The sequence below is a fragment of the Malus sylvestris genome, chromosome 1 (genome assembly GCF_916048215.2).
Source record: "Malus sylvestris chromosome 1, drMalSylv7.2, whole genome shotgun sequence".
Classification (NCBI taxonomy): domain Eukaryota; kingdom Viridiplantae; phylum Streptophyta; class Magnoliopsida; order Rosales; family Rosaceae; genus Malus; species Malus sylvestris.
The window spans coordinates 19,974,203-19,986,232 of NC_062260.1; positions in this window are offsets into that span (position 1 = coordinate 19,974,203).

The following is a 12,030-nucleotide window of genomic DNA, read 5'->3' on the forward strand; positions in this document are numbered from 1 at the left end:
TGGGTTTAATAATTAATTAAAAAATTGTCTAAATACCTTTTTGCACAATGAAATTTTTTTCTTCTTATAGTAGAGCCTACTCCAAAGAGAGATCTCTTCCATAAATTCTCAAAGGCATAAGGCTTAACCAAGGCCTAAGAAGGGGTGTGGAAATAGTTGTCAACCAACAATAGACACACGTCGGTTATAACCTCATTATCTCAAGGCAGATCTTGTCGTTCTTTGCATCACCAAGCCACCAAGGAAGCGTCGAACAAACTCTCCAAGATTAAGGTTGTGAAGATGTTAATTGCCTAAATGTTAATGGTGATGTCCCATAAGTCGTTGCCAACCGGCCAAGCTGTCACCAAAGGTGATCTCGATCAAGGTTCAATTCAGTGAAAGCTGTCGAAGTGTGTAAAGATGGGTGCATTGAGATTTTCTTTAGAGAATAGAGAGTGAAAGAGGTAGAGAAATGTGGACTGGTATCGGAGGTGATTGTAGGACTGGATTTTTGGGTTAACAATTTTTTATTAACTATTACATTATTAAGCCTATTTGTAATTTTTTAAAATTTAATTAGACTTGTGTGACTCATTTATGTGTCACAACATAATAAATTTTTTGACAAAATTGTGACGGAAGGACTACATTGATTTGAAACACTTACTTGCGGACTACATTGATCAATTTTCAATTTCAGGGACTATTTTGATGTCGCGGGTCAATTTCAAGGACCATTTTAATGCAGTGGACCAGCATGTCAAATTCAAGGACCATTTGTGAGAAGAAAAAAAGACTTATGGTGCCCATTTATGTGTCACATAAGCAGTTAACACAATTTTTAATAGGATTGTGACGGAAGGATGACATGGATTTGAGACACCTATTTTTAGAAACTACATTGATTGATTTTCAATTTTAAGAACCATCTTGATGATTAGGGTCAATTTCAGGAACCATTTATGATAAAAATCCTAATTTTTATTAAAGAGTAGGTAGAATTTTCCTTAATTAATTACTATTCACACTTCTCTGCTACCTTCTAACTTGCATTATGAGTGCAATATTGAAACTATACCTACAAATACCCATTTTGAAATGCAAGAAACTAGAATTGGAAATGCCAATCATAGCTAGCATTGTCCAACCAATGTGTATATATATTTTAAAATAAGACAGTAGAAGAAAGTAATTATTAACAGAGTAGTCCAAGATAGCTTTGTATGTTATCCACTAGTAGACGAACCATGAAGCGACCATTCGAAAGGACCAAGCGTTGAAAGAGGAAAAGGATTGCCTTTTAATCTTTTATTTGGTTACCTGATTTTTTTATTTATTTTTTTGGTAATCACCTGATATTACCATTGATGTGGATTGTAGATAACCATCATGAACATGAGCACGAAGAAAACCGTGCTTTTCAAGAAAATATTTTCTTGTTTTGTTCTATAACCTTTTTAGGGTTATTGTTAGTTGCCGTCACCAAAACAAAAAAAAAAACAAAAAAAAAACACGAAAGAACCATGGTTAAAATTCAACTTAGGAAATGTGAATATATCATGCGAATGAATAAGAATCCAAAGAAATGAGAATATGAAGAATTGAATAGGGATAAAAAATAAAATAAAAAACTTATGTTAATTACATATCTTAACTTTTCGTGTATGATATGAGATACCCAAATATATTTATTTTTCTCATTCATTAGTTGATAGTAAACAAATAAACGAGAATCATACTCATTCGTTCTAAATTCTTAATTGGTAGTAAGTACAAGAATTGAAACCACACATTCCTTATAAAGTTCCTTGTATATTAGTTGGAAGGAAGGAGATGATTAATTATTTTAAAGGAAATGAAATAATCTCCCTATAAAATGAGGAAAGCGATTCCTCGGCATAGAGCTTTCAAAACTCTGACAAAGATAAGATTTGATTCTAACAATCTAAATAATTTGGAAACATATCATGAACTAACTTTAATTTGTAGCAAACTCATTGGCTATTTCATGGAAACTTTTTTCTAGAAAACTCGATTGGTTCTTTCCATGGAAAAGTTTTAGGAGAAATATTAATAAGAAGATTCTCTCAAAAGTTGAATTTTTTATGAACTCTGCTACTTCATATTTTTTATACAATGTTTTATAATGTTGGCAGGAGAATTAATGTTAAACCGTAAGACGACAAAGAGTCTATGAAGAATCCTACTTTTAAAAAAGTCTCCTTAATATTTCTCAAAATTAGAGTCACCGAAATATTCTCCTAGCTGGGGTAACATATTATATAACTAGCTAGTCTTTAAATATTGTATTTGGTAATGTTGACCTAAAAGAAAATATTATTTTGGTAATTTAATCTAATATATGATCTACTTGACAGAAAGAATAAAAATCTAGAATATTACCTACACAAAACACTTGTAAACGAAGATAGTGTTCTCACAGCTGGTGACAAATTAATTATTTTGTCTTGAAACAAATATATAATCTCCTTGAAAAACAGAAATAAAGAACAAAGAAAAACCATTTTTATTTCTCATTAATTAGAATGTTAACTGGGATTTGTTGACTTAAAAATCATGAGCAAACCCATCTAAGCTCTAGCTAAAAGGGGACACGAATTGGGGCATTCACATAAAAAGCATCTTTACATGCACCTTCAAGCGATAATTCCAAAAGTATGAACAGATATAAGAGACAGTTCTTGCAAAATGTACGTGTTCATACGAGAGGACGTTCCTATATATTCTACTACAGTGATTCCGTTGTGCAAAAGCGACAAGAAGAGTGATTTCATTTTTTGATACTACTGTTCCAGCTATCTTTCTTGGCTTCGTGCTTCTAATGAAGGTCTTGCATGTACGTTTTTCAAGTTAAAATCCCTTTGAAATGAACGTGGCCAAGCTATATATATATATATAATTAGTTCAGTTCACCGTCCGCTAAATATAAGTATGAAAAACCTGTGCTCATGAACTTAATAAATCCTGCAATCTGACCAATTGTTGTCTGTCTAAACAATATACTAGAACTAGAATTCAAAATTAGTAATAAGCCAGTGTGATACTTGGCATAGGGCACAGAAAGCAGGAACTCTACTCTTCCTCTTCTACATATATATGCTTCTTCAGTATACAAGACTATCACAAAAGTTAAACCATAAGGACAAATGTTAATCTAGAACATGCCATTGGTAACATTAAACAAAAACATATAAAATATAGCTAAAAATTAAACTAAGAATATATAATTATTGTAAAAGACACAATCAAAACGAATGCTAGCTAGCTAGGGATGAGAAAAATGAATTTTCAGATGTTGCTACCTGATTAGAACATGGAACACCCCCATTTGCCCACTTGGAAAGCAACAAAAATGCATGTATTATTGAGAGAGAGAGAGAGAGAGAGAGAGAGAGTAGTCAAAAAAGGTGAAGTGGGGGTGTGGGGTGATGAAAGGAGAGCGATCTATCTTTCTATGTCTAGGGAAGGCTGCAAGAAATTTCTTCCTTTCAAGGCTTCACTTTCCTTGTATGGAGAAGTTGGTAAACAAAGAAAAAAGAAAAGAGGAAAAAGGAGAGAAACCCCATATATTAAAAGTGGAAATAAATAAATAAAACTTTATCGTAGAGTGTTGGAAGCAACAAGTGTGGGAATCCTGGTGTCAGAAATGTTGAGCCTTTGGTTTTGTGCAGTGATCAGAGTCGACCTCCTTTCCCTCCTCTGTTGTGGTTTAATTTGCTTGCCCCGTCCTGTTTGTATGTTTCTATCTGTCTCACGGTTAGATTCTACTCCAACCCTCTTCTAACTTTTCTTTATACTATTTACATGGACGGTGGTGCCTGTGCTTAGGTCTGTCTGTATTATGTACTCTTGCACAAACAAATACCGTTGATCATAACAGTATTAAGATTTTTCTATACTATATAAATTTTGTATTGTATGCAAGCGGGTTATAGCCGTTTGATCGACTGATTAATCATACCTTATTAGCTAATATACGTAAATCAACCATGATTTATACAACTTGTTTTGTATAATTGTAAAGCAAGTAGGATCTATTGTGATGACAGTTGTTTTCAGTCCCGTCATCACACAAAAAAATCTCTCTTATATAGACTCTCAAATCATGGAATTGGAATGAAAGCAATATGTTTGACTGCAAACCTATTTATAAACAAGCAAATAATACATTTCAACATGTATTGAATGGTTGTAACACTTACAAAGAGAATACGAATAAGGTGGGCTATACCCTAAGGTAAATTTTGGAATTTGAAAAAAGCAAAAAACATGTAATTTTAAATGCCAATGTTGTCTAATTCAAAACTAGTCCAGCCTTCTTTGATAAAATTAGCCTGCCTCAAACAGAAAATTAAAATTCGCACATCCATGTATAACTTTTCTAGCTCCGCCCTTAAAGAGATCAATGTAACCCTCATTCAAGGGTTGCACTTTTTTATACGTTCATTATATATGGTTCATATATTGAAGTATTTATTTCTTCGTTATAAACAAATAAATTCCATTTTTTTAGATCACATCTCTTTGCGAATAGATGTTTATTTTCATGTAAAACTTCAAATTATAACAAGTAAATTAACACGTTTATTACGAGGATGCGATTGTAAATATTGTTAGAATTCACTTCATTACTTTTGCAATATAGAATTTGTATCGTATGTGGACACTGTTGTGTAGTCGCATGATCGACCGACCACACTTTCCTAATAGGGTATAGATCTACCACAAAATCATTAAGAAAGAAAAGTAAACTGGATCCACCCTTGATATTGGGTATAGATCTATCCTCGCCGGATCCTTTTCCTAGGAATCCTAGGGATTTTGCAATCGTGTTCATTCATCGTACATCGTACAGTCAGTTTTCGTTAGGTACTATTTATATTTGAATTTTAAATTTTAAATTTTAAATGATTTCTTCTGACCGCATGATGTATGATGAACGGACACGAGTACGGAATTCTTAAGATCCCTAGAAAAATGATCGGATGAGGATCCTTTTCCTTTGATATTGACATTAGGTCAAAAAAATTAATGAAAGTAAGTGATAGCAAGGAGTTGAGGAAGTAGGATTCTATATACTCTCTTTTTTCTTTCTCTTTCCTCATCTTTTATTTGAACGGTCACGGTTAAGTCACGTCAATATTTTATATTAATTTTTTATAGAAAAAGAAAGATAAAATAGAGAGTGTGAAAGAAATGAATAGAAAGGAATGAAAAGAGGAAATGAGAGAATTTAAATCCCAGATCGGAATAATTGTAAGCTTGTGATGATCAGTGCTTCTATACGCCTCGAACTACACGTAAACACACTTACACATTCACGCACGCAGCATTTTGAGATTTAAAAAAAAAAACAGCTTACATAATACGAGTATACTTTTTGTGACTCTTTGTGTTAATAATAAGAATATACAGCCAAAACTTATACATCTTTATTTGATTGATGCAAGGTACTACTATAATAGTATACCAATACCATATAAGTCTGTTCCGAGTTTTAGTTTACATTGAGAATCACCATCCATCATGAGCCTGCTGCTTCCTCCTGTGCTGCTGCTGCTGCTGCTTGTGCTGCAGTTTCACGTGCTTCTCTTTCACTTCATTTTTAAATATGTATTTATCAAAATTAAGAAAATAATTATATATTGTTTGTTCTCGAATTAAACACGCAAAGAACACTTAGTACTAGTACAACGCATGATGTTGTAGTTGTAGTTATTGACATATTGATATTGTGGTCCTTGTACTATATATTCTTTCCGCCGCGCTTCCTCTTAATCAGCACGCCTTGCATGTGTCTGTCCGGCGCCCTCTCTCTCTCTGCATGTCTCAAAACCCTAGCAAATTGTCCCTCTCTATAGTACTATTAATATTATATTTTTATAAAAATTATTATTATCACTTTAAAAATAAAGAAAACTAACGAAAAGTTCAAAAAAATTTCTCTTTTAATGAAAAATCATTTTTAAAGGTATAGTGAATAGTACCAAGGAAAGATATAAATGTGATTTTTCGTTAAAAGTGAACAGTACCGGGAGTGTTTTGTTAAAATTCCTTTAAAAAAATCATGAAGCACTTCAAATTTATAAAAATATAGCAAATAAAAAAATAAGTTTATATAAAGTAAAGTGCATAATTACATTTTTCGAGGAGACAATACATGAATGTCTCACGAGTAGAATGCGCATATCCTACTCCTTTAGAATAATGCATTTTACCATACAAATTACATAATAACAAACGCTCAATTTTTTAATCTTGATTCAAGATCATTCTTATAAAATATAATTCAAATCACATATCATTGGTGCATTCAATTGTATAGAATAAATTGACAATAATGTCTATTTATTTGATACTTTTAGATGACCAAACGATCTTCCATTACAACTACTTTTGGCATAGATGATCTTCAAATAAAAATTAAGAAATTGAGCGTTTCTTGTAATGAAATTTATCCGACAAAGATACAATATTCATAAAAAGTGAGATATTTGAACGCCCAAGTTATTAATGTTAGAGTGGTTCTTTGGACACCCACAGTTAATATTTTTCTGAACACCCATGTAAATGTACAAAATTTCTAAATTATCTCTCCTTAAAAATAGAGTGAAAAAATTGGCACAACGACTCAACCACCTCTCCCAACTCCTATCTTCTTTTTCTTCTTCGAGCTCTCCTCATTCTTCTCCAAAAACAACAAATTTCAGTTCTAATCCAACCCTGAGCCCATCTCTATCACAGGTGAGCGCCATTGGGCGCTCCACTGCATATGAGATTAACAAGCAGACATGTCTAGCAAGTCGAAATGTCTCTAAAAGGCTGTACAACAATTGCTCTATGTTATGGTTTGAGATCAGTTTTGATATTAAATAAATGTTGGGGTTAATATGTTAACTTTTGGGGCAAAATTGTAATAGAACTTATAAGTTGTTAGATTGTTTTGCATTTCGCCATCTGGCATTCGCAAAGCATATATGCTTTTGTAATTCAGTTGCAATGTGTGGTTGAAATCAATACAGAAATTGAGAATTGTGCTTCATCTTATCTTCTCCAATTCCCTTTTCCCCATTGTTGCTAGCTGCAAGGTTTGGTTGAGCAGGTCTAGAGGTTTGATCTCTAACATTGGTATCAAAGCCTAGGTGCCCAACGTTGCGGGTCTTGGTGACGTGACATGCCGCCTCTTGATTACCGCCTTAGGAGTATGGGCTCCAAGGGACTTAGTGACGAGGGACTGGGTGACGTGATTACCGTCGTGGGCGTCGAGTCTTCCGAAGGGTGGTGTAATGTTATGATCCCACATCGACTACACTTATGGGAGTGTAGAGGTTCTTAAGTCCTTGAGGTCCTCCCACCTATTGGACTAGTCTTTTGGGTTAGGCTCTTCCCTTGGGCTTGAGTACCTAACATTGGTATCACCTTTCGATCCTGGTCCCTCCGTGTATGCCCCGTAAACCCGCTGCTACCCGTTCTGCTACCCGTTCTGCTACCATGGACGCTCGTCTCTCTTCTCTGGAAGCTTCTTTTGCAGATCTTCAATCTATCATCGCCGATGTGGTGAAGACTTATGTGCACTCTGCTTTGGAGTCCAATCTTCCCGCTCATCTTGATCGTCGCATTCCGGTGTACTTTGAGCAGTTTCCCTGTGAGTTTTCTTTTCAAGGCGTCGGTGACACTTCTATGCCTCAACCCGTTCCACCTCCTCCACTTCCTCATAATTTGGATCTACATCCACCTCATCGGCACCTCAATTGGCCGGGTGGGGGGCATCCTCATAGAACTCAGTGGACACAGCGGGTGGATTTTCCCCATTTTTCCGACGGTGATGACCCACTCGCCTGGATCTACAAAGCGGAGCAGTTTTTCACATTCTACAACATTCCGGAGCACCAACGTGTGCTCACTGCATCCTTTCATCTAGAAGGGGAAACATTGCAGTGGTTTCAATGGATGGATTGTCTCACATCTACTCCGGACTGGTTGGCGTTCACTAAGGTTTTTTGTAGGGAATTTGGCCCAAATGAGTTCGAGGATAGTGCTGAGGCATTATTCAAATTGAGGCAAACAGGTACCTTTCGCGATTACGTTGTGGAATTTCGTAGATTAGCCAATCGTACCACTGGAATTGGGCCTATTATACTTAAGAACTGTTTTTTGGGGGGATTAAAACGTGAATTGAAGTTTGATGTTAAGCTTTTGAAACCGGCAACTGTACATGAGGCTATCGCTATTTCTGGGCAATTAGACTCTAAACTTATTGAGCTCAGAGCAACTGCACCTCGAACTTCTATCCCTGTTAAACCTCAACCGCTACTTCTTCCTCCTTCTGCCCTTACGGGTCCTCGAGCTGGTCTTATGCCTGTTAAGAAATTGACTCATGCCGAGATTCAATTGAAGAGTGACAAAGGAGATTGCTGGTTTTGTCTTCATATATGGGTTCCGAGGCATAAATGTGGCCTCAAACAATTACTCATGTTGGATGTTATTGATTCTAATGCTCATTGTGAATTCACTGATGTTGATGATGTTTCTCCTGAGTTATTGGCAATGTTCTTAAGTGAGTGTGCTTTTTATGGAACAACTGCTAAACAGTCTGTTCAAACTATGAAGGTTGATGGTGTGGTTCTTGGACAATCTATCAAGATTTTATTGGACTCAGAGAGTACTCATAATTTCATTGATTCTCGGTTGCTTAAGAAATAGGGTCGCCAAGCACAAAGTACTCAAGCCTTTGAGGTTATGATCGCTGATGGAGGAATAGTCCGGAGCTCGGGTTGTTGTAGGGACACTGCCCATTGTTTGGGAGGGTACAATTGTGTAGTTGACTTCTACTCTCTTCGTTTAGGTGGTTGTGACGTGGTGCTTGAGGTCCAGTGGTTGTCTTCTGTAAATCCTGTTCTTTGGGACGTCCAACTATTGACCATGGAATTTTTTGCCAATGCTCAGCACTACAAACTGACTCACAGCCCATCTACTACCCCACTTATTTAGGAAGTTTCATTGCAACACTTGGATAAAGAGTTTTCTAACTCTCATTTGGGTCTCTTCCTCTATTCTATGGAGGGTCAGTTCTTGCACCATTCTGCATTATCTCCTCAACAATCACACGAACTAAATGAGTTACTTGGGGCCTTCGAAGCCATCTTTGTGTTACCTTCTAAGCTCCCACATTCTCGGGGTCATGACCACCACATTCCTTTGGTTCCATGCGCCAAACCTCCAAATTTGCGGCCATATCATTATGGTCATATGCAAAAGACTGAAATTGAAAGAACTGTGCAAGAATTACTTGACTCGGGGTTTATTCGTCCCAGCCACAATCCTTTTTCCTTCCATGTCCTCTTAGATAAGAAGAAATAGGGCACTTGGCGTATGTGTATTGATTATCAAGAGCTAAATGCACTGACTGTGAAGGACAAGTATCCAATACCACTTATTGATGATTTACTTGATGAGCTCTTTGGTGCAGTCTACTTCTCTAAACTTGATCTTCAATCCAGGTATCATCAAATACTAATGAGTCTTGAAGATGTTGAGAAAACTGCATTCCGTACCCATGAGGGCCACTATGAGTTTTCAATAATGCCTTTTGGGCTTACTAATGCTCCGGCCACATTTCAAAACCTCATGAATGATTTATTCAAACCTTTTATGCGAAAATTTGTTCTCATCTTTTTTATGACATTTTGGTCTACAGTAAGACATGGACAGATCATTTGCACCATTTGCAATTGGTGTTTCAGGTTTTACAACAGAATCAATTATTTCTCAAACACTCTAAGTGTTCTTTTGGGCAGAATTGTGTAGAGTATTTAGGCCATGTAGTCTCTCCAGATGGGGTGCAAGCTGATCCATCTAAGTTACAAGCTATCAAAGATTGGCCTCCTCCAAAGACAGTGAAAGGGTTAAGGGGTTTCCTTGGGCTTACTGGCTATTACAGGAAGTTCATCCCTGGCTATGGAAAAATATGTCAGCCGCTGTACAATTTAACTAAGAGGGACGGGTTTACTTGGGATGCCACTGTCTAGGATGCATTTGACCATCTTAAATCCCTTATGATGTCTCCGCAAGTATTCGCTCTTTCAGATTTTACACAGCCCTTTGAGATAGAATGTGATGCCTCAGGGAATGGCATTGGGGCAGTCCTACAGCAAGGCAAACGACCCATAGCTTATACAAGCAAAGCTTTAGGCCCAAAGAACCAAGCCCTCTCTGCTTATGAGCGAGAACTTATTGCCATAGTTCATGCAATAAAGAAATGGCAAAATTACTTACAAGGGCAACACGTCATCATAAGGACTGACCACAACCGTCTTAAGTATTTTCTCAGTCAACAGCCCAATACTTCCTTCCAACAGAAGTGGGTTTCTAAGCTCATTGGGTTTGATTATGAGATACAGTACAAGAAGGGCAATGATAATGTGGTGGCCGATGCTCTTTTGAGAATTCCTGAAACACTACAATTTGATATTGGTGACCCTCCAGTTTCTGCCATTGAGATGAGTTGTGCTGCCATTTCCTACCCCTACTTTGGGTGGTTAGACGAGCTCTGGCAAGATATCGAGAAGGATGAATGGGTAATTGCCAAGACCAGGGAAGTGCTCCCCCCCACCCACGGTACACCAGGGGCTTCAGTTGCATCCAAATATACTCTGGACAATGGGTTTCTGTGCTACAAGCATCGAATTGTACTTAGTCTGATTTCTCCATGGAGACAGAAGATTATTGAGGAGTATCATTCTACTCGTGCAGCTGGACATCAGGGCATTTTAAAGACTTATCACCGGATCAAAAAACGGTATTATTGGCAGGGTATGAAGAAGGATATCCAAGCTTTTGTGTCTCAATGTGGTATTTGTCAACAAAACAAATTTGAAACAGTGTCTCCTCCTGGACTCTTACAACCCCTACCTACTCCGAGTAAGGTGTGGACTGCTATAAGCATGGACTTTATTGTGGGCTTGCCTTTCTGTAAAACCAAGTCTGTCATAATGGTGGTAGTCGACCGGCTGTCCAAATATAGCCATTTTATAGCTTTAGCTCACCCCTACGGTGCTGCCACAGTGGCCCAAGTCTTCATTGATAATGTGTTTAAGCTCTATGGCTTGCCAAGCTCTATAGTGAGTGATCGCGATCCCATCTTTTTGAGCAATTTTTGGAAGGAATTTTTTAAATTGCAAGGATCTAAGTTGTCAATAAGTTCGGGGTACCATCCACAAAGTGATGGTCAATCAGAGGTGTTGAATAGATGCTTGGAGACTTACTTATGGTGTTTTTTTAGAGGCCAACTGAAGAAATGGGTGCAATGGTTATCTTGGGCTGAATGGTGTTTTAACACCTCTTATCACACTTCTTCTGGCTTTACCCCTTTTGAAGTGGTCTATGGTTACCCTCCTCCACATATTTGTCCTTACGAAGAAGGGTCTACACGGGTGGAATCAATGGAGTAACTCTTACAACAGAGGGATAGGATCCTGGATGTACTCAAGCATAACCTTGACTTGGCTCAAAACCGGATGAAAGTTCAAGCTGACAAGAGAATGAGCGAAAGGGTGTTTGAAGTTGGTGACTTGGTTTACCTGCGACTAGTACCATATCAGCTTCAGTCCTTAGCACCACACCAGTATCATAAACTTCAACCTCGCTACTTTGGACCTTATGAAGTATTAGAAAGGATTGGAGCTGTAGCCTACAAATTGAAACTCCCTGAGGGTACCAAAATACATCCAGTGTTTCATGTGAGCAAGCTTAAAAAGAAATTGGGTACTGATGTGGTTGCTGGTGCCACTCTTCCACAAGTTACTGATGATGGCTTGTTCCAAGCTATTCCTAAGGCTGTTCTAACTCGCATGATGTATAAGAAAGGCACTGTTGCAGGAGTCCAATTGCTGATTCAATGGGTTGATCATGATGATAGTGAAGCCACCTGGGAGGATTATGAAACCTTTACAATGAAGTTTCCAGATTTCCAAGTCTAAACCTTGTGGACAAGGTTTTGTCGAAAGGGGGGAGTATTGTTATGGTGTG